The sequence below is a fragment of the Dendrobates tinctorius genome, unplaced genomic scaffold (assembly GCF_039654945.1).
Source record: "Dendrobates tinctorius isolate UK_male_01 unplaced genomic scaffold, ASM3965494v1 ptg000034l, whole genome shotgun sequence".
Taxonomy (NCBI): domain Eukaryota; kingdom Metazoa; phylum Chordata; class Amphibia; order Anura; family Dendrobatidae; genus Dendrobates; species Dendrobates tinctorius.
The window spans coordinates 4,552,459-4,576,061 of NW_027361702.1; the positions used below are offsets into that span (position 1 = coordinate 4,552,459).

At 46.0% G+C, this 23,603-nt stretch overlaps 1 long non-coding RNA gene across 1 annotated transcript; it reads right to left on the bottom strand.

Moving 5' to 3' along the window:
* Positions 1-14,654: 14,654 nt before the first annotated feature.
* Positions 14,655-21,631, bottom strand: LOC141087495 (uncharacterized). The gene is made up of 2 exons (XR_012231673.1): positions 21,461-21,631; positions 14,655-15,783 (listed from the first exon to the last, which is right to left on the bottom strand). It is a non-coding gene; the product is annotated as an uncharacterized lncRNA (long non-coding RNA).
* Positions 21,632-23,603: the final 1,972 nt, after the last annotated feature.

The window sequence follows — 23,603 nt, forward strand, 5'->3', positions numbered from 1 at the left end:
CGGTGCGCCATGCGCGCCAAAATCCGAAAAGTTTGATTTTGGCGCGCATGGCGCACCGTCAAAAGTGCGCAGCGCAGGTCAAAGCGCAACTAGCGCACGGCCTGTGCACGATCTGCGCACCCTATGCTAAAGATAGGGTGCGCCGATCGCAGGCGCCGCTGTGCGCTAGGAGGCGGCGCTACAAGCAAGGGGCGGGCACGCCGGGCAGAGAGACGGCTCGGGGGCGGAGCTACCCCCGGCCGTGCGTGCGCTTAAAAAGCGCTAATGTGAAACCGGCCTAACTTACTTTTCTCAGTTCAGATTTGTTTTTTATTCATTTCATTGTGCATTCAGTGCATATATGGGTGTGACCGCCCTCTTTCTGAGCTGGGAAAGCCATCCTGTCTGGCCTAAGCTGTTACTAGTGGTTCAGCCGCTCGACCCTTATTCACATTCACGCCACTTGGCAAGTGAAAAGGTTTTAAATACTAGAGTAGGGACTGTCCCACAAGGGTTGCCGTGACGTGGCGGGATGGCTTGTACATTATTTTGATCAAAATTATGTTTACTAAATACCCTTATTATTATTATTATTATTACCTTTATGCATTATTTGCAGTATATTTTTTACTTTTAGTTCAGGATATTTGTGTTTTTGCTTTTTGTTTTCTCTGATTAATGGTCATGTGTTAATATGCACTTACATTGTGCATACACATTAACTTACTTTTCTCAGTTCAGATTTGTTTTTTATTCATTTCATTGTGCATTCAGTGCATATATGGGTGTGGCCGCCCTCTTTCTGAGCTGGGAAAGCCATCCTGTCTGGCCTAAGCTGTTACTAGTGGTTCAGCCGCTCGACCCTTATTCACATTCACGCCACTTGGCAAGTGAAAAGGTTTTAAATACTAGAGTAGGGACTGTCCCACAAGGGTTGCCGTGACGTGGCGGGATGGCTTGTACATTATTTTGATCAAAATTATGTTTACTAAATACCCTTATTATTATTATTACCTTTATGCATTATTTGCAGCATATTTTAAAATTTTAGTTCAGGATATTTGTGTTTTTGCTTTTTGTTTTCTCTGATTAATGGTCATGTGTTAATATGCACTTACATTGTGCATACACATTAACTTACTTTTCTCAGTTCAGATTTGTTTTTTATATATTATTGTAGATGTAGTCTGTACAGGCTCCTGTCAGGTATATATTATTGTAGATATGGACTGTACGGGCTCCTGTCAGGTATATATTATTGTAGATACAGACTGTACGGGCTCCTGTCAGGTATATATTATTTTAGATATAAACTGTATGTGCTCCTGTCAGGTATATATTATTGTAGATACAGACTGTACGGGCTCCTGTCAGGTGTATATTATTGTAGATACAGACTGTATGGGCTCCTGTCAGGTATATATTATTGTAGATACAGACTGTATGGGCTCCTGTCAGGTATATATTATTGTAGATACAGACTGTACGGGCTCCTGTCAGGTATATATTATTGTAGATATAGACTGTACGGGCTCCTGTCAGGTATATATTATTGTAGATACAGACTGTACGGGCTCCTGTCAGGTATATATTATTGTAGATATAGACTGTACGGGCTCCTGTCAGGTATATATTATTGTAGATATAGCATGTATGGGCTCCTGTCAGGTATATATTATTGTAGATATAGACAGTACGGGCTCTTGTCAGGTATATATTATTGTAGATATAGACTGTATGGGCTCCTGTCAGGTATATATTATTGTAGATATAGACTGTACGGGCTCCTGTCAGGTATATATTATTGTAGATATAGACTGTAAGGGGTCCTGTCAGGTATATATTATTGTAGATACAGACTGTATGGGCTCCTGTCAGGTTTATATTATTGTAGATATGGACTGTACGGGCTCCTGTCAGGTTTATATTATTGTAGATACAGACTGTACGGGCTCCAGTCAGGTATATATTATTGTAGATATAGACTGTACGGGTTCCTGTCAGGTATATATTATTGTAGATATAGACTGTATGGGCTCCTGTCAGGTATATATTATTGTAGATACAGACAGTACGGGCTCCTGTCAGGTATATATTATTGTAGATATACACTGTATTGGCTCCTGTCAGGTATATATTATTGTAGATACAGACAGTACAGGCTCCTGTCAGGTATATATTATTGTAGATTCAGACTGTACGTGCTCCTGTCAGGTATATATTATTGTAGATACAGACTGTACGGGCTCCTGTCAGGTATATATTATTGTAGATATAGACAGTACGGGCTCCTGTCAGGTATATATTATTGTAGATATAAACTGTATGGGCTCCTGTCAGGTATATATTATTGTAGATACAGACTGTACGGGCTGCTGTCAGGTATATATTACTGTAGACATAGACAGTACGGGCTCCTGTCAGGTATATATTATTGTAGATATAGACTGTATGGGCTCCTGTCAGGTATATATTATTGTAGATATAGACTGTATGGGCTCCTCTCAGGCATATATTATTGTAGATATAGACTGTACGGGCTCCTGTCTGGTATATATTATTGTAGATACAGACTGTACGGGCTTCTGTCAGGTATATATTATTGTAGATACAGACTGTATGGCTCCTGTCAGATATATATTATTGTAGATACAGACTGTATGGGCTCCTGTCAGGTATATATTATTGTAGATATAAACTGTACGTGCTCCTGTCAGGTATATATTATTGTAGATATGGACTGTACGGGCTCCTGTCAGGTATATATTATTGTAGATATAGACTGTACGGTCTCCTGACTGGTATATATTATTGTAGATATAGACTGTACGGGCTCCTGTCAGGTATATATTATTGTAGATATAGACTGTACGGGCTCCTGACTGGTATATATTATTGCAGATACAGACTGTACGGGCTTCTGTCAGGTATATATTATTGTAGATATAGACTGTATGGGCTCCTGTCAGGTATATATTATTGTAGATATAGACTGTACGGGCTCCTATCAGGTATATATTATTGTAGATATAGACTGTACGGGCTCCTGTCAGGTATATATTATTGTAGATATAGACTGTATGGGCTCCTGTCAGGTATATATTATTGAAGATACAGACTGTACGGGCTCCTGTCAGGTATATATTATTGTAGATATAAACTGTACGTGCTCCTGTCAGGTATATATTATTGTAGATACAGACTGTATGGCTCCTGTCAGGTATATTTTATTGTAGATATGGACTGTACGGGCTCCTGTCAGGTATATATTATTGTAGATACAGACTGTACGGGCTCCTGTCAGGTATATATTATTTTAGATATAAACTGTATGTGCTCCTGTCAGGTATATATTATTGTAGATATAGACTGTACGGGCTCCTGTCAGGTGTATATTATTGTAGATACAGACTGTATGGGCTCCTGTCAGGTATATATTATTGTAGATACAGACAGTACAGGCTCCTGTCAGGTATATATTATTGTAGATTCAGACTGTACGGGCTCCTGTCAGGTATATATTATTGTAGATACAGACTGTACGGGCTCCTGTCAGGTATATATTATTGTAGATCTAAACTGTATGGGCTCCTGTCAGGTATATATTATTGTAGATACAGACTGTACGGGCTCCTGTCAGGTATATATTATTGTAGATATAGACTGTACGGGCTCCTGTCAGGTATATATTATTGTAGATATAGACTGTATGGGCTCCTCTCAGGCATATATTATTGTAGATATAGACTGTACGGGCTCCTGTCTGGTATATATTATTGTAGATACAGACTGTACGGGCTTCTGTCAGGTATATATTATTGTAGATACAGACTGTATGGCTCCTGTCAGATATATATTATTGTAGATACAGACTGTATGGGCTCCTGTCAGGTATATATTATTGTAGATATAAACTGTACGTGCTCCTGTCAGGTATATATTATTGTAGATATGGACTGTACGGGCTCCTGTCAGGTTTATATTATTGTAGATATAGACAGTACGGGCTCCTGTCAGGTATATATTATTGTAGATACAGACTGTACGGGCTCCTGTCAGGTATATATTATTGTAGATATAGACTGTACGGGCTCCTGTCAAGTATATATTATTGTAGATATAGACTGTATGGGCTCCTGTCAGGTATATATTATTGTAGATATAGACTGTACGGGCTCCTGTCAGGTATATATTACTGTAGATACAGACTGTACGGGCTCCTGTCAGGTATATATTGTAGATACAGACTGTACGGGCTCCTGTCAGGTATATATTATTGTAGATACAGACTGTACGGGCTCCTGTCAGGTATATATTATTTTAGATATAGACAGTACGGGCTCTTGTCAGGTATATATTATTGTAGATATAGACTGTAAGGGGTCCTGTCAGGTATATATTATTGTAGATACAGACTGCATGGCTCCTGTCAGGTAAATGTTATTGTAGATATAGACTGTATGGGCTCCTCTCAGGCATATATTATTGTTGATATAGACTGTACGGGCTCCTGTCAGGTATATATTATTGTAGATACAGACTGTACCGGCTCCTGTCAGATATATATTATTGTAGATACAGACTGTACGGGCTCCTGTCAGGTGTATATTATTGTAGATATGGACTGTATGGGCTTCTGTCAGGTATATATTATTGTATATTTAGACTGTACGGGCTCCTGTCAGGTATATATTATTGTAGATATGGACTGTATGGGCTCCTGTCAGGTACATATTATTGTAGATACAGACTGTATGGGCTCCTGTCAGGTATATATTATTGTAGATATAAACTGTACGTGCTCCTGTCAGGTATATATTATTTTACATATAAACTGTATGTGCTCCTGTCAGGTATATATTATTGTAGATATAGACTGTAAGGGGTCCTGTCAGGTATATATTATTGTAGATACAGACTGCATGGCTCCTGTCAGGTAAATGTTATTGTAGATATAGACTGTATGGGCTCCTCTCAGGCATATATTATTGTTGATATAGACTGTACGGTCTCCTGTCAGGTTTATATTATTGTAGATACAGACAGTACGGGCTCCTGTCAGGTTTATATTATTGTAAATATAGACTGTACGGGCTCCTGTCAGGTGTATATTATTGTAGATACAGACTGTACGGGCTGCTGTCAGGTATATATTATTGTAGATATAGACAGTACGGGCTCCTGTCAGGTATATATTATTGTAGATACAGACTGTACCGGCTCCTGTCAGGTATATATTATTGTAGATACAGACTGTACGGGCTCCTGTCAGGTATATAGTATTGTAGATACAGACTGTACGGGCTGCTGTCAGGTATATAGTATTGTTGATATAGACTGTACGGGCTCCTGTCAGGTATATATTATTGTAGATACAGACTGTACCGGCTCCTGTCAGATATATATTATTGTAGATACAGACTGTACGGGCTCCTGTCAGGTATATAGTATTGTAGATACAGACTGTACGGGCTGCTGTCAGGTATATAGTATTGTTGATATAGACTGTACGGGCTCCTGTCAGGTATATATTATTGTAGATACAGACTGTACCGGCTCCTGTCAGATATATATTATTGTAGATACAGACTGTACGGGCTCCTGTCAGGTATATATTATTGTAGATATGGACTGTATGGGCTCCTGTCAGGTATATATTATTGTAGATACAGACTGTACGGGCTCCTGTCAGGTATATATTATTGTAGATACAGACTGTATGGGCTCCTGTCAGGTATATATTATTGCAGATATAAACTGTACGTGCTCCTGTCAGGTATATATTATTTTACATATAAACTGTATGTGCTCCTGTCAGGTATATATTATTGTAGATATAGACTGTAAGGGGTCCTGTCAGGTATATATTATTGTAGATACAGACTGCATGGCTCCTGTCAGGTAAATGTTATTGTAGATATAGACTGTATGGGCTACTCTCAGGCATATATTATTGTTGATATAGACTGTACGGGCTCCTGTCAGGTTTATATTATTGTATATAGACAGTATGGGCTCCTGTCAGGTATATATTATTGTAGATATAGACTGTACGGGCTCCTGTCAGGTATATATTATTGTAGATATAGACTGTACGGGCTCCTGTCAGGATTATATTATTGTAGATACAGACAGTACAGGCCCCTGTCAGGTATATATTATTGTAGATACAGACTGTACGGGCTCCTGTCAGGCATATATTATTGTAGATATAGACTGTATGGCTCCTGTCAGGTATATATTATTGTAGATATAGACTGCATGGGCTTCTGTCAGGTATGTATTATTGTAGATATAGACTTTACAGGCTCCTGTCAGGTCTATATTATTGTAGATACAGACTGTGCGGGCTCCTGTCTGGTATATATTATTGTAGATACAGATTGTATGAGCCCCTGACAGGTATATATTAGTGATGATATCAGAATGTATGGGCCTGTCAAGTGTATAGTTGTGCTCAAAAGTTTACATAGCCTGGCAGAATTATTGCTTTCTTGGCCTTTTTTCAGAGAATATGAATGATAAAGTCTTGATGTTTTCTCCACTCATGGTTAGTGTTTGGGTGAAGCCATTTATTGTCATACTACTGTTTTTTCTATTTTTTTAATTATGACAACCCAAAACATCCAAATCACCCTGATCATAGTTTACATACCACATTTTTTGTAATACCATGTATAGCCCCCTCTAATATCAATTGACTACTTGAAGTCGTTTGTGGTAGTTATGGATAAGGTTCTTTATTTTCTCAGATGGTAAAGCTGACCACTCTGACCACCAAAAAGTTTTGATGTTATCATTCATATTCTCTGAAAAAAGGCCAAGAAAGCAAAAGTTCTACGGCGGTATGTAAACTTTTGAGCACAATTGTATCAGTGATGATATCGGAATGGAGTATAAATAAAGAGAGAAAAAAAACTCTGCATCACCATTAAAAAATAGAAATAAACTAAAAACTTTATTCAAAACATTAAAATCATGAAAAATAATGCCCACAGGTAACAGCTCTGTCAGTGATCTCCCGCCCACACTGAAAAAATATTGCAACATTTGTTAATAGTGAGCTGTACTGCAGGTTGTGAGTTCAGAAGCAGAGGATATAAGTACAGAGATGCATTGCTATGTACTATGTATCTCTATGTTCCTATATTGTACAGTTGAAGAAAATATTTTTTTCATATAAAATAAACTTTAAAAAATGCCAATTTCAATAACCTTTTCATCCCCCCAGTATTTTTTAACTTTAATGACCAGACCACTCCTGGGAAGTTTCACCACTGTACCATGTTTTCTCCATTTGTGGATAATGGGTCTCACGGTGGTTCGCTGGAATATCAAAGCTTTAGAAATGGCTTTATAACCTTCTCCAGACTGATAGATCTGAATTACTTTCCATCTCATTTGTTCATGCATTTCTTCGGATCGCAGCATGATGTCTACTTTTTGAGGATCTTTTTGTCTACTTCACTTTGTCAGGCTAATTTCACACTTGCTTTTTTTGCAGCGCGTTTTTCCCGCAAAAAAACGCATTGAAAAAACGCATACAAACGCATACAAATGCTGCGTTTTTTTTCAAGCATTTTTATGAGCATGCATGAAAAAAACGCAGCGTTTTTATGTGTTTGTATGCGTTTTTACCGCGTTTGCGTTTTTTTTCAACATTAGGTGGCCCCTGACCCTAAACCAAACCATACTAACCCTAACCCTGACCCTAACCCTTAACCAAACCATACTAACCCTAACCCTGACCCTGACCCTAAACCCCCTTAACTGACCCTAACTCTAACCCAAACCCCTAAATTCCATTGTCAAACTAATGGTAAAAAAAAAAACGCATGCTCAAAAAAACGCATACATAAGCATGCCAATGCGCACATATGCGCACCCATAGACTTATAATGGGTGTCCTGCTGTAAAAAAACGCATTGCGCGCGCATGCGTTTTTTTGAGGCAAGTCGGACGCCCAAAAAATGCAACAGGATGCATTTTGTGCGCCCGAGCGCATACCGCAAAAAAACGCATGCGCGGAAAAACGCATACAAACGCATGTGTATGTGCACATAAGCGCATCCCATGCAAAGTATAGGAAAAAAAAATGCATGCGTTTTTTAGCGCTAAAATCCCGCAAAAAAAACGCAAGTGTGAAACCAGCCTCAGGCAGGTCCTATTTAAGTGATTTTTTGATTGAGGATAGGTGTGGCAGTAATCAGGCCTGGGTAGGGCTACGGAAACTGAACTTTGCTTTTCGAAGATGTGACAAACCACAGTTAAAAAAAAAAGTATGAGGCAATAACTTTCACACAGGGCCCTGTATTTTCTTCCCAATAAATAATAAAGACCTTCATTTACAAATTGAATTTTGTGTTTACTTGTGCTGTCAAATATTTTAATTTGTTTGTTGCTCTGAAACATTTAAGTATGACAAACATGCAAGAGAGTAAAAAACCAGGAGGGGTGGGCAAAAAGTATTTCACATCACTGTACACTACCGGGCCACACAGATCTTTATATGAAGATCTCCTGTATATACAGTAATGACCACCTACAAGTAATGACTTAACCCCTTCCCGACCAGTGGCAGCATATGCGTCATGAAAGTTGGTGCCAATCCGACCAATGACGCATACAGTCATATGTTAAAGTTTGGGCACCCCTATTAATGTTAACCTTTTTTCTTTTTAACAATTTTGGTTTTTGCAGCAGCTATTTCAGTTTCTTATATCTAATAACTGATGGACTCGGTTATATTTCTGGATTCAAATGAGGTTTATTGTACTAACAGAAAATGTGCAATCTGCATTTAAACAAAATTTGACCGGTGCAAAAGTATGGGCACCCTTATCATTTTCTTGATTTGAACACTCCTAACTACTTTTTACTGATTTCCTGAAGCACTAAATTGGTTTTGTAACCTCATTGAGCTTTGAACTTCATAGCCAGGTGTATCAAATCATGAGAAAAGGTATTTAAGGTGGCCACTTGCAAGTAGTTCTCCTATTTGAGTCTCCTATGAAGAGTGGCATCATGGGCGACTCAAAACAACTCTCAAATGATCTGAAAACAAAGATTATTCAACATAGCTTTTCAGGGGAAGGATACAAAAAGTTGTCTCAGAGATTTAACCTGTCAGTTTCCACTGTGAGGAACATAGCAAGGAAATGGAAGAACACAGGTACAGTTCTTGTTAAGCCCAGAAGTGGCAGGCCAAGAAAAATATCAGAAAGGCAGAGAAGAATGGTGAGAACAGTCAAGGACAATCCACAGACCACCTCCAAAGACCTGCAGCATCATCTTGCTGCAGATGGTGTCACTGTGCATCGGTCAACAATACAGCGCACTTTGCTCAAGGAGAAGCTGTATGGCAGAGTGATGCGAAAGAAGCCGTTTCTGCAAGCACGCCACAAACAGAGTCGCCTGAGGTATGCAAAAGCACATTTGGACAAGCCAGTTACATTTTGGAAGAAGGTCCTGTGGACTGATGAAAGAAAGATTGAGTTGTTTGGTCATACAAAAAGGCGTTATGCATGGAGGCTAAATAACACAGCATTCCAAGAAAAACACTTGCTACCCACAGTAAAATTTGGTGGAGGTTCCATCATGCTTTGGGGCTGTGTGGCCAATGCCGGCACCGGGAATCTTGTTAAAGTTGAGGGTCGAATGGATTCAACTCAGCATCAGCAGATTCTTGACAATAATGTGCAAGAATCAGTGACGAAGTTGAAGTTACGCAGGGGATGGATATTTTAGCAAGACAATGATCCAAAACACCGCTCCAATTCTACTCAGGCATTCATGCAGAGGAACAAATACAATTTTCTGGAATGGCCATCCCAGTCCCCTGACCGGAATATCATTGAACATCTGTGGGATGATTTGAAGCGGGCTGTCCATGCTCGGCGACCATCAAACTTAACTGAACTGGAATTGTTTTGTAAGCAGGAATGGTCACAAATACCTTCATCCAGGATCTCATTAATAGCTACAAGAAGAGACTAGAGGCTGTTATTTTTGCAAAAGGAGGCTCTACGAAATATTAATGTCACTTTTATGTTGAGGTGCCCATACTTTTGCACCGGTCAAATTTTGTTAAAATGCAGATTGCACATTTTCTGTTAGTACAATAAAGCTCATTTGAATCCAGAAATATAACTGAGTCCATCAGTTATTAGATATATGAAACTGAAATAGCTGTTGCAAAAACTAAAATTGTTATAAAGAAAAAAGGTTAACATTAATAGGGGTGCCCAAACTTTAACACATGACTGTATGCTGTGTCATGGATTTAAAGCCTCCCTGCGGGTCGGGTGCCCGGGGTCAATGAAAGGTCACCCGACCCGCAGATACAGGGGGCTTTGTACTTCACCAGGGGGGGGTGGCTTCGCCCCCACGTGGCTACGATCGCTCTGATTGGCTGTTAAAAGTGAAACAGCCAATCAGAGCGATAGTAATATTTCACCAATGAAATTTGATGAAATATTACAAACCAGCCATGGCCGATGCTGCAGTAGCATCGAACATGGCTGAAGACACCAATCTGACTCCCCCACACGGTTAACGGGGTTGATCTGCCCCCCGCCGCTGAATGACAGCAGCGATCGGCTGCCGCTGTCATCATCTGCTCCCCCCGCCTTCCGATCACCTCCTCTCCCACCCCCTGGTACCTTTCCGAGTGCTGCTCCCGGTGTCCCGCGGTCCCGGATCATGGGCACCGCCATCTTAGAAAATGGCGGGCGCATGCGCAGTGCGCCCACCAGAATCTGCGGCTGCAGATTTCATTCATTCATTTTGATCACTGTGATAAACTTTAACAGCGATCAAAGTAAAATAAAAAGTAAATAAACCCCCCCTTTATCACCCCCATAGGTAGCCACATATAATGAAATAAAGAACATTTTTATTTTTCCATTAGGGTTAGGGTTGGAAATAGGGTTGAAATTAGGGTTGGAATTAGGGTTAGGGTGCAACTAGAGTTTCGGATGGAATTAGTGTTAGAATTAGGGTTAGGGGTGTGTTGGGGTTAGGCTTGTGGTTAGGGTTGGGATTAGGGGTGGGTTGGGGTTAGGGTTGTGGTTAGGGGTGTATTGGGATTAGGGCTGGAGTTAGAATTGAGGGGTTTCCACTGTTTAGGCACATCACAGGGGGTCTCCAAACACGCCATGGTGCCACCATTGATTCCAGCCAGTTTTGCGTTCCAAAAGTCAAACGGTGCTCACCCCCTTCCAGGCCCCGACGTGTGCCCAAACAGTGGTTTACCCCAACATATGGGGTATCAGCATACTCAGGACAAATTGCACAACAACTTTGGGGGGCTAATTTCTCCTATTACCCTTAGGAAAATAAAAAATAGCGTGATAAAAAATCATTTTTGAGGAAAAAAAGATTTTTTATTTTCACTGCTGTTATAAACTTTTGTAAAGCACTTGGGGTTTCAAAGTGCTCACTAGACATCTAGATACGTTCTTTAAGGGGTCTAGTTTCCAAAATGGTGTTACTTGTAGGGGGTTTTCACTGTTTAGGCACACAGGGGCTCTCCAAACGTGACATGGCGTCCAATAACGATTGGAGCTAATTTTCCATTCAAAAAGTCAAATGGCGCTCCTTCCCTTCTATGCACCAAAACAGTGGTTTATGACCACATATGAGGTATCTGTGCACTCAGGAGAAATTGCCCAACAAATTTTAGGATCCATTTTATCCTGTTGCCCATGTGAAAATGAAAAAATTGATGCTAAAAGAAAATTTTTGTTGGAAAAATTAATGTCCATTTTTTCCTTCCACGTTGGTTTAGTTCCTGTGAAGCACCTGAAGAGTTACTAATCTTCCTGAATGTAGCTTTGAGTAGCTTGAGGGGTGCAGTTTTTAGAATGGTGTCACTTTTGGGTGTTTTCTGCCATATAGACCCCTCAAAGTGACTTCAAATGTGAGGTGGTCCCTAAAAAAATTTTTTTTTTTGTAAATTTTGTTGTAAAATTGAGAAATCACTGTTCAACTTTTAACCCTTTTAACTTCCTAACAAAAAAAAATTTGTTTCCAAAATTGTGCTGATGTAAAGTAGACATGTGGGAAATGTTATTTTGTAACTATTTTGTGTCACATAAGTCTCTGGTTTAACAGAATAAAAATTCAAAATTTGCAAAATTTTCTCCAAATTTCTGATTTTATCACAAATAAACGCAAAAATTATCGACCTAAATTTACCACTAATATGAAGCCCAATATGTCATGAAAAAATAATCTCAGAATCCACTAGGATCTGTTGGAAGTGTTCCAGAGTTATTACCTCATAAAGGGACACTGGTCATAATTGCAAAAAATGGCCTGGTCATTAAGGTCAAAATAGGCTTGGTCATGAAGGGGTTAAAATACAATGACCAACTTTCTACTCTGCTTTCTGTGCCACTTTGAGGCATGGCAGGCACAACGTAGGAATGTTCTCCCATGTGGTCTGATGTCTGGCGGGTAGTCTCAAAACGTCCTCACGTGTGGTCTGAGGCACGGTCTCGAAACGTCCTCACGTGTGGTCTGAGGCACGGTCTCGAAATGTCCTCACGTGTGGTCTGAGGCACGGTCTCGAAACGTCCTCACGTGTGGTCTGAGGCACGGTCTCGAAACATCCTCACGTGTGGTCTGAGGCAAATGTGAACATCTTATACTCACCTACAGGGCGGTCTGGTATTATGTTTGTCAGTTCTTCTTCCAGTACAGTCCTCCTTTTCCCGTGGATAATGCATCCTACATCAACACAACCTCCCCCATGACACTTCTGTGCAGGAACACGTCTCTGCCCTGCCGATCACAAAGCAAAGTACAAAGAGAAGTCTGCACCGAAGCGCGATGGAAGACACTGTGTGGATGGACTTAGGACGCGTCGTCGACTCAAAGAAGGATAGGAGGAGGCACCGGATTAAGACTAGCGAAGCCCATTGGATGGGGCTGCCCCAAGGGCAAATCTAATAAGAAAAAAAAATTTTTTTTATGCAGATTGGCACTCTAGAATGTTGTGTATATATAAGGGCATTCAGATAGTGGACGTGCTTTATAAAATGCTGTATATAGAGGGTATACAGGTAGTGGTCGTACTATGTACACAGCATTCTAGAATGCTGTATATGGCGACATACAGGTGGTGGTAGTACTTTATACGGGGGGGGGGGGCGCATAAACAATGATTGAATACCCTGTAGTAGACAGCAATAATGCATGAAAATATAAGGTACTTGGTTAACACGCTCGATTTAAAAAAAAATGCAGAAGCCATAAGCCATCCTACCACCTCACAGTGACCCTAATTGGGACAGTGATAACTAATATTAAAACCCTTTATATATTGATGTGGTTTCCCATTCCTGTGTCCACTATTTGGGGCTAATCCTTCTCAGTCCTTATCCACATGCAAGTCACAGTTCAAAGCGGTAAGGTTTTTATTAGTTAGGACTGTCCCAATTACGGCACAGTGAAGTGGTGGGATGGCTTTGGCTTTTTTTTTTTTTTTAATAAAGAACGTGTTAACTAAATCCCCTATATTATTTTCATGCACTATGCCATTTACTGCAGGGTATTCAGTCGTTTTTTTTTTTTCTGTTCACTGGCCAGTGTGAACGTGCGCTTACACGCTCCATGCACACCAGTTTGTATTGTTTTTTATGGGGAATCCTGGTGACATGTTCCCTTTAGGCAGGCTTACATCTATGCAGCTTGTACAAGTGAACTTTACTCTCAAAAGTGGTTTACCTGTCTAAGGCTAGTTTCACACTAGTGTATCTACATGCAGCGCACGGCGCCACTAATCCCCGCCTCCTCCGGTCATCTCCTACTATCGCACATCACTGCATGCGATCTGCGCACCCTACCTTTAGCATAGGGTGCGCAGACTGTGTGCTAGTAGGATTTTGCGTGCGCTGCGCCCTTTTGACGGTGCGCCGAGCGCATCATGTTGCATTTTGGGGCGCTCGGCGCACCGTCAAAAGAGCACAGCGCACGCAAAATCCTACTAGCGCAGTCTGCGCACCCTATGCTCAAGATAGGGTGCGCAGATGGCATGCAGCGATGTGCGATAGTAGATGACGGGAGGGGGCGCCGTGCACTGCGTGTAGATATGTTGGTGTGAGACTAGCTTAACCCAGTTATTACAGTACCTTCCATGTGTTAGGCCTCTTTCACACTTCAGTTTTTTTACAATCAGTCACAATCCGCCAGGTATTGAAAAAAAACGGATCCGCAATTTTCTTTTGAGGATCCGTTTTTTTCCCCATCGACTTCCATTATTGGCGGATTGTGACGGATTGACGTCCGTTGCATCCGTTTTTTTGCGGATCCGCCAAAAGTTCCTGTCCGTCACCATCCTCAAAGATTTCAAAACGGAGCTTGCAACGTTTTTTTCTGTGGGGGATCCTCCAGACACTCATTTAACCCGAAAGTCTTTCTGGCTGCCGGACAAAAAAAAAAATCTCTCTCTCTCCTTTTCCAGGCTGCGATTCCTTTAAAATTCTTCATTTGTCGGATCTGTCAAAAAAACGGACGGGTGACATCCGTTGGCATCAGTACTAAAACGGATGCGCCATCCGTCCTTTTGGCAGATCTTGACTGATGCAAAAAACTGAAGTGTGAAAGGGGCCTTACACAGATGCATCAATGGGCTTGTCCATGCATGAAATAAAAGGCTAAATTACAACATGGAGACTTAAATCAGAGCAATGTTTTATTTACATTCAGAACCAGTTTAAGAGGAACAAATTAAGATTTCCCACAGAAATCTCAGACTTTTACTTACAGAAATATTGGCTAAATAACATTTACATATATAGAAACCTTTAATTTTATAAAAGTGCGTTTTTTTGCATTGAAAATTTTTGCTTGTTTCATGCAATGCATTTCTATGTATTGTACAACTGTAATATGATGTTGGTGCATGCGGGCATGACTGAAGGGCCTGTGGCTCGGCCCCCCCCATGGCCTGCTTCCGGTGTCTAGGACCAGATATCATAATACCAGCCTTGAATAGTGAAGGAGATGGCAGCCAACCCTGAAAGACATCCAAGGTGGGAACGCCCTGTCATGCCAAAGGGAGTCTGCTAGATCCAGGCGTAGTAGACCAGCGCTGATGGGTTTGTGGACGCCAGGAGGGGGTTGGGCCTGAAGGAATGTTTCTTTTCCTGGCGGGTAGGGGAGTTGTCCTGTTGGTTGCTTTTTTGGACTGAACATTTCCGAAACCACAATTGGACTGTGCACCTCTTGGGAAGCAGTTTAGTCTTCTGTTGCAGAAGAAAAGTACTCTTACCCTGATAGGTAGAGGGCAGGAAGCACTAGAAAGATGGCGTGCATGATTGTTCAGGGCGCAGGTGGTGTGGCCCAGCCACCAGAGGCTAGACAAGAGCCTGGATTTTTAAGAGTAGGGTCGCAGGAGCCTCTGTCAAACGTGGAGGCCGCATGAATAGGAAGGTTTCCCCAGGAGATGTCCATATTGCTCAGGGGAAAACTAGGACATATTTGTCTTGTCCCTTCATTTTTTTAATGGAGCCCCCTCACTGCCTGGTAGGATATACCTATCCTGAAGATTTCAAATCCTAACCTTTACACAGACTTTCAGGCGACTGGCAGGTAATGGATTTGTCTTCCCTCCCTACTCTATCTGGCTCTGGGGGGCGAGAGGGTAGGGGATTAGTGGCAAGGACTGTCCGCCGGAAAACCGCAAACACTCTTGATGTGTTAAGGCCCTGCCTCGTAGACCACAGAAGATATGGTAGTGACAATTCTAGGTGGGAGATCAGAGTGATAACTCGACTCTGTCGCCCTTAAAAGCCATATCTGAAAGAAAAAAGGGAAATCATTAATAAAAAAAAAATGAAGACCTAAGGCAGAAACCAGCCTGGGTGGTCCAGACCCATGTCTGCCTCCTACTGACACTAAGCGAAAACGGATTAGCTTCATGCCAGTTAGTAGTGTTCCCTCCTAGCATAAGCAGCATACAAACATAGCTTTTTGTGTGCCCCAATGAAGCATTAACCACCCCGCACACCAACCAGAGGGCCACACAGGGTAACCACCCCCCCCTGTCCAATCATAAACCTCCACCTCACACTAATCAGTGGACCCCACAGGATAAACCCATCAAAGCCCAAATGCCCCCTTCCCCCAAGCATAAATCCCCATCATGCACCCTCCACCCCCAAGCAAAACCCCCCATCGGACGTCCACACGCCCCCAAGCGCACAGGCCCCCCATCGGACGTCCACACGCCCCCAAGCGCACAGGCCCCCCATCGGACGTCCACACGCCCCCAAGCGCACAGGCCCCCCATCGGACGTCCACACGCCCCCAAGCGCACAGGCCCCCCATCGGACGTCCACACGCCCCCAAGCGCACAGGCCCCCCACGCGCACGTCCACACGCCCCCAAGCGCACAGGCCCCCCACGCGCACGTCCACACGCCCCCAAGCGCACAGGCCCCCCACGCGCACGTCCACACGCCCCCACGCGGACGTCCACACGCCCCCAAGCATAAGCCCCCATCGGACGTCCACACGCCCCCAAGCATAAGCCCCCATCGGACGTCCACACGCCCCCAAGCATAAGCCCCCATCGGACGTCCACACGCCCCCAAGCATAAGCCCCCATCGGACGTCCACACGCCCCCAAGCATAAGCCCCCATCGGACGTCCACACGCCCCCAAGCATAAGCCCCCATCGGACGTCCACACGCCCCCAAGCATAAGCCCCCATCGGACGTCCACACGCCCCCAAGCATAAGCCCCCATCGGACGTCCACACGCCCCCAAGCATAAGCCCCCATCGGACGTCCACACGCCCCCAAGCATAAGCCCCCATCGGACGTCCACACGCCCCCAAGCATAAGCCCCCATCGGACGTCCACACGCCCCCAAGCATAAGCCCCCATCGGACGTCCACACGCCCCCAAGCATAAGCCCCCATCGGACGTCCACACGCCCCCAAGCATAAGCCCCCATCGGACGTCCACACGCCCCCAAGCATAAGCCCCCATCGGACGTCCACACGCCCCCAAGCATAAGCCCCCATCGGACGTCCACACGCCCCCAAGCATAAGCCCCCATCGGACGTCCACACGCCCCCAAGCATAAGCCCCCATCGGACGTCCACACGCCCCCAAGCATAAGCCCCCATCGGACGTCCACACGCCCCCAAGCATAAGCCCCCATCGGACGTCCACACGCCCCCAAGCATAAGCCCCCATCGGACGTCCACACGCCCCCAAGCATAAGCCCCCATCGGACGTCCACACGCCCCCAAGCATAAGCCCCCATCGGACGTCCACACGCCCCCAAGCATAAGCCCCCATCGGACGTCCACACGCCCCCAAGCATAAGCCCCCATCGGACGTCCACACGCCCCCAAGCATAAGCCCCCATCGGACGTCCACACGCCCCCAAGCATAAGCCCCCATCGGACGTCCACACGCCCCCAAGCATAAGCCCCCATCGGACGTCCACACGCCCCCAAGCATAAGCCCCCATCGGACGTCCACACGCCCCCAAGCATAAGCCCCCATCGGACGTCCACACGCCCCCAAGCATAAGCCCCCATCGGACGTCCACACGCCCCCAAGCATAAGCCCCCATCGGACGTCCACACGCCCCCAAGCATAAGCCCCCATCGGACGTCCACACGCCCCCAAGCATAAGCCCCCATCGGACGTCCACACGCCCCCAAGCATAAGCCCCCATCGGACGTCCACACGCCCCCAAGCATAAGCCCCCATCCGACGTCCACACGCCCCCAAGCATAAGCCCCCCATCCGACGTCCACACGCCCCCAAGCATAAAACCCTATCAGACGTCCACCCCCCAGAATGAACCCCCATCGGACGTCCACCCCGGCATAAACCCCCATCGGACGTCCACCCCCCCAGCATAAACCTTCATCGGACGTCCACCCCCCTTAAGCCTAAGCCCCTATCGGACATCCACCCCCCTTAAGCCCCTATTGGATGCCATTCCCAGCATAAAACCATCATTGGACATTCACCCCCCACATAAAACCTCATCGGACGTCCACCCCCTCCCAGCCTAAGTCCCATTGGTTGTCCAGCTTCCCCATCATAAACCCCTGTTGGATGTCCATCCCCCGAAAGTATAAACCCCCACCAGATGGCACCTCTTCCCCAAACAAAAAGCCCTACCAGTCGAGCGCCTACCCCAAAATCAATCCATCCCTTTCAAGTCACAACAGATGCAGACAGGCCCCGTTGCCCTAGCATCAAGTTCCCAAGACACCACAATTGCGCATTAAATCCCCCCTGCCCCAAGATCCCAGCCTGACCAGGAGGAGTTAATGCACGCTTGTGGGGTCTGTTTGTCCCCGGGGGGCCCTACTAGGGATAATGCAAGCTCGTGGGGTCTGGTTGGGCTTCTGGGGGTCGATTAACGCATGCTTGTGGGGTCTGGTAGGGCCCCGGGGAAGGGTTAATGCACGCTTGAGAGGTCTGGTTGGGCCCTGCATTAGACCCCCAAGGAGCCCACCAGACAACAAACGCATGCATTAACCCCCTCCCCGTGAGCCCAACCAGACACACAAGTGTGAATTAAACCCTCCGCGCTTGTGGGATCTGGGGTGGGTTAATGCAGGGTCCACTCAGACCCCGCAAACGTGCATTAACCCCCCCAGGGCCCAACTAGACCCCAAAAGCATGCATTAACCCCCCCCGGAGCCCGACCAAACCACAAAAACGTGCACTAATCCCCCCCCACAGTAAGGAGCCCACCCAGACCCCACATGCATGCATTAATCCAGCCGGAGATCCAAACAGAACCCACAAGCGTACATTAACCACCCCTGAGATCCAACCAGAACCCATAAGCGTGCATTAATCCCCCGGGAGCCCAACCAGACCTCAAAAACGTGCATTAACCCCCCCGGGACCCAAACAGAACACACAATCGTGCATTAACCCCCCCCCCCCAGGACTACCCAACCCTGCGTGTGCATTAACCTCCCCCCGGGACACAACCAAACACGGCAAGCGTGCATTAACCCCCCCGGGACCCAACCAAACACGGCAAGCGTGCATTAATCCCCCGGGAGCCCAACCAGACCTCAAAAACGTGCATTAACCCCCCCGGGACCCAAACAGAACACACAATCGTGCATTAACCCCCCCCAGGACTACCCAACCCTGCGTGTGCATTAACCTCCCCCCGGGACCCAACCAAACACGGCAAGCGTGCATTAACCCCCCGGGACCCAACCAAACACGGCAAGCGTGCATTAACCCCCCCCAGGACCCAACCAGACACGGCAAGCGTGCATTAACCCCCCCAGGACCCAACCAGACACGGCAAGCGTGCATTAACCCCCCCGGGACCCAACCAGACACGGCAAGCGTGCATTAACACCCCCCCGGGACCCAACCAGACACGGCAAGCGTGCATTAACCCCCCCAGGACCCAACCAGACACGGCAAGCGTGCATTAACCCCCCCGGGACCCAACCAGACACGGCAAGCGTGCATTAACACCCCCCCGGGACCCAACCAGACACGGCAAGCGTGCATTAACACCCCCCCCCGGACCCAACCAGACACGGCAAGCGTGCATTAACCCTCCTGGGAGCCCAAGCAGACCCCACAAGCATGCATTAGTACCCCCCCGAAATACAACCAGAGCCCACAAGCGTGTATTAACCCCCAACCAGACCCCACAAGCGTGCATCATCAACCCCCCTCTCCCGGGACTACCAGACCCCACAAGCGTGCATCATCAACCCCCCTCTCCCGGGACTACCAGACCCCACAAGCGTGCATCATCAACCCCCCTCTCCCGGGACTACCAGACACCACAAGCGTGCATCATCAACCCCCCTCTCCCGGGACTACCAGACACCACAAGCGTGCATCATCAACCCCCCTCTCCCGGGACTACCAGACACCACAAGCGTGCATCATCAACCCCCCTCTCCCGGGACTACCAGACACCACAAGCGTGCATCATCAACCCCCCTCTCCCGGGACTACCAGACACCACAAGCGTGCATCATCAACCCCCCTCTCCCGGGACTACCAGACACCACAAGCGTGCATCATCAACCCCCCTCTCCCGGGACTACCAGACACCACAAGCGTGCATCATCAACCCCCCTCTCCCGGGACTACCAGACACCACAAGCGTGCATCATCAACCCCCCTCTCCCGGGACTACCAGACACCACAAGCGTGCATCATCAACCCCCCTCTCCCGGGACTACCAGACACCACAAGCGTGCATTAACCCCCCCCCCCCCGGGACTACCAGACACCACAAGCGTGCATTAACCCCTCTCTCCCGGGACTACCAGACACCACAAACGTGCATTAACCCCTCTCTCCCGGGACTACCAGACACCACAAACGTGCACTAACACACCCTGTACCCAGCCAGACCCCAGGAGCGTGCATTAACACCCCCCTGGAGACCCAACCAGACCCCTCAGACGTGCATTAACCCCCCCAGGACCCAACCAGACCCCACAAGCGTGCATTAACCCCCCCCGACCAAACAGACCCCACAAGCCAGCCTTAACACCCCTGGGAGCCCAAGCAGACCCCACAAGTGTGCATTAACCCCCACCCCCCTGACAAAACATACCCTGCAAGCGTGCAATAACCCCCCTGGGAGCCCAAAGCAGACCTCAAATGCATGCATTAGTACCCCCCGAAGTACAACCAGACCCCACAAAAATGCATTAGTAAACCCCCCCCCCCCCCCCCCCCCAAGTACAACCAGACCCCCACGAGCGTGCATTAACCCCCACCCCCCTGCCCCAAACAGACCCCTCAAGCGTGCATTAACCCCTGCCCCAAACAGACCCCAGAAGCATGCATTAGTACCCCCCAACGTACAACCAGACCCCACAAGCGTGCATTAACCCCACCACCCCCCAGAAGCATGCATTAACCCCCCCGGACCCGTAAGCGTGGATTAACCCCCTGCCCCAAACACTCCACAAGCATGCATTAACCCCCCCCCAAAAGTACAGCCAGACCCCACAAGCATGCATTAACCCTCCCCGGACCCCACCAGACCCGTAAGCGTGCATTAACCCCCATCACCCCTGCCCCAAACAGGCCCCACAAGCATATATTAGAACCCCCCCAAAGTACAACCAGACCCCACAAGCATGCATTATATATCCCAAGCCCCCAACCAGACCCCACAAGCATGCATAAACCCCCCGGACCCCAAATAGACCTTGCAAGCATTCATTAACCCCTCTGGGAGCCCAAGCAGACCCCACAAGCATTAACCCCTCAAGACCCTAAACAGACCCCGTAAGCATGCATTAACCCCTACCCAAAAGCGTGCATTAACACCCCCCCCACCCCGAACCCAAATAGAGCCCGTAAGCATGCATTAACCCACCGACCCAACCAGCGTGCATTAATTCCCCCTCCCCTCCGGGAACCCAACAGCTCCCAGGTAAGCCCCCAAATCCCACTAGTTAGCCCCATCAACCAAACATCTAAGACACCAACCTGTTACTAAACCCTCCTGCCTGTCACCGACGCTGCTGACCTAACTCCACACTGCTCACAGACGCCGGCGCCATAGAGACAGCTAAGACAGTATGTAATGGAGGCTTCTCTCCCTGCACCAGACGGCAGAGACGTGTAATGGCGTCTTCTCTTCCTGCCTTTGCTGTCAGAACACGCCCCCCCTGGTATGACACGCCCCCAGAGCTGACATCACACCTGGAAGGAGCCCATACAGTCTAGCATTTACCTTTATTATGTCACAAGTGAGAACTGCGCGATAGAATCTGTCATGCCGATGTTTATAACTGCGCAGTTCTGCTGGAGCAGGCGACATAGACTGCGGGCAATTTCGGCGGGAAAACGTGAGACGTACTACGCCTACGCACAGAAGCTAGTGGTCACAAATTGGCGGAAGCGCAGTCACTGGTAGGCGGGAAACGTGGTCACTGCTAGGCGGCACTGCTCGTGATATTTCTATATAAAGATTAGCGGCACCGCTCGTGATATTTTTATATAAAGATTAGCGGCACCGCTCGTGATATTTCTATATAAAGATTAGCGGCACTGCTCGTGATATTTCTATATAAGGATTAGCGGCACCGCTCGTGATATTTCTATATAAAGATTAGCGGCACCGCTCGTGATATTTCTATATAAAGATTAGCGGCACCGCTCGTGATATTTCTATATAAAGATTAGCGGCACCGCTCGTGATATTTCTATATAAGGATTAGCGGCACCGCTCGTGATATTTCTATATAAAGATTAGCGGCACCGCTCGTCATATTTCTATATAATGATTAGCGGCACCGCTCGTGATATTTCTATATAAAGATTAGCGGCACCGCTCGTGATATTTCTATATAAGGATTAGCGGCACCGCTCGTGATATTTCTATATAAAGATTAGCGGCACCGCTCGTGATATTTCTATATAAGGATTAGCGGCACCGCTCGTGATATTTCTATATAAAGATTAGCGGCACCGCTCGTGATATTTCTATATAAAGATTAGCGGCACCGCTCGTCATATTTCTATATAAGGATTAGCGGCACCGCTCGTGATATTTCTATATAAAGATTAGCGGCACCGCTCGTGATATTTCTATATAAGGATTAGCGGCACCGCTCGTGATATTTCTATATAAGGATTAGCGGCACCGCTCGTGATATTTCTATATAAAGATTAGCGGCACCGCTCGTGATATTTCTATATAAAGATTAGCGGCACTGCTCGTGATATTTCTATATAAAGATTAGCGGCACCGCTCGTGATATTTCTATATAAGGATTAGCGGCACCGCTCGTGATATTTCTATATAAAGATTAGCGGCACCGCTCGTGATATTTCTATATAAGGATTAGCGGCACCGCTCGTGATATTTCTATATAAAGATTAGCGGCACCGCTCGTGATATTTCTATATAAAGATTAGCGGCACCGCTCGTGATATTTCTATATAAGGATTAGCGGCACCGCTCGTGATATTTCTATATAAAGATTAGCGGCACCGCTCGTGATATTTCTATATAAAGATTAGCGGCACCGCTCGTGATATTTCTATATAAAGATTAGCGGCACCGCTCGTGATATTTCTATATAAAGATTAGCGGCACCGCTCGTGATATTTCTATATAAAGATTAGCGGCACCGCTCGTGATATTTCTATATAAAGATTAGCGGCACCGCTCGTGATATTTCTATATAAGGATTAGCGGCACCGCTCGTGATATTTCTATATAAAGATTAGCGGCACCGCTCGTGATATTTCTATATAAAGATTAGCGGCACCGCTCGTGATATTTCTATATAAAGATTAGCGGCACCGCTCGTGATATTTCTATATAAAGATTAGCGGCACCGCTCGTGATATTTCTATATAAAGATTAGCGGCACCGCTCGTGATATTTCTATATAAAGATTAGCGGCACCGCTCGTGATATTTCTATATAAAGATTAGCGGCACCGCTCGTGATATTTCTATATAAAGATTAGCGGCACCGCTCGTGATATTTCTATATAAAGATTAGCGGCACCGCTCGTGATATTTCTATATAAAGATTAGCGGCACCGCTCGTGATATTTCTATATAAAGATTAGCGGCACCGCTCGTGATATTTCTATATAAAGATTAGCGGCACCGC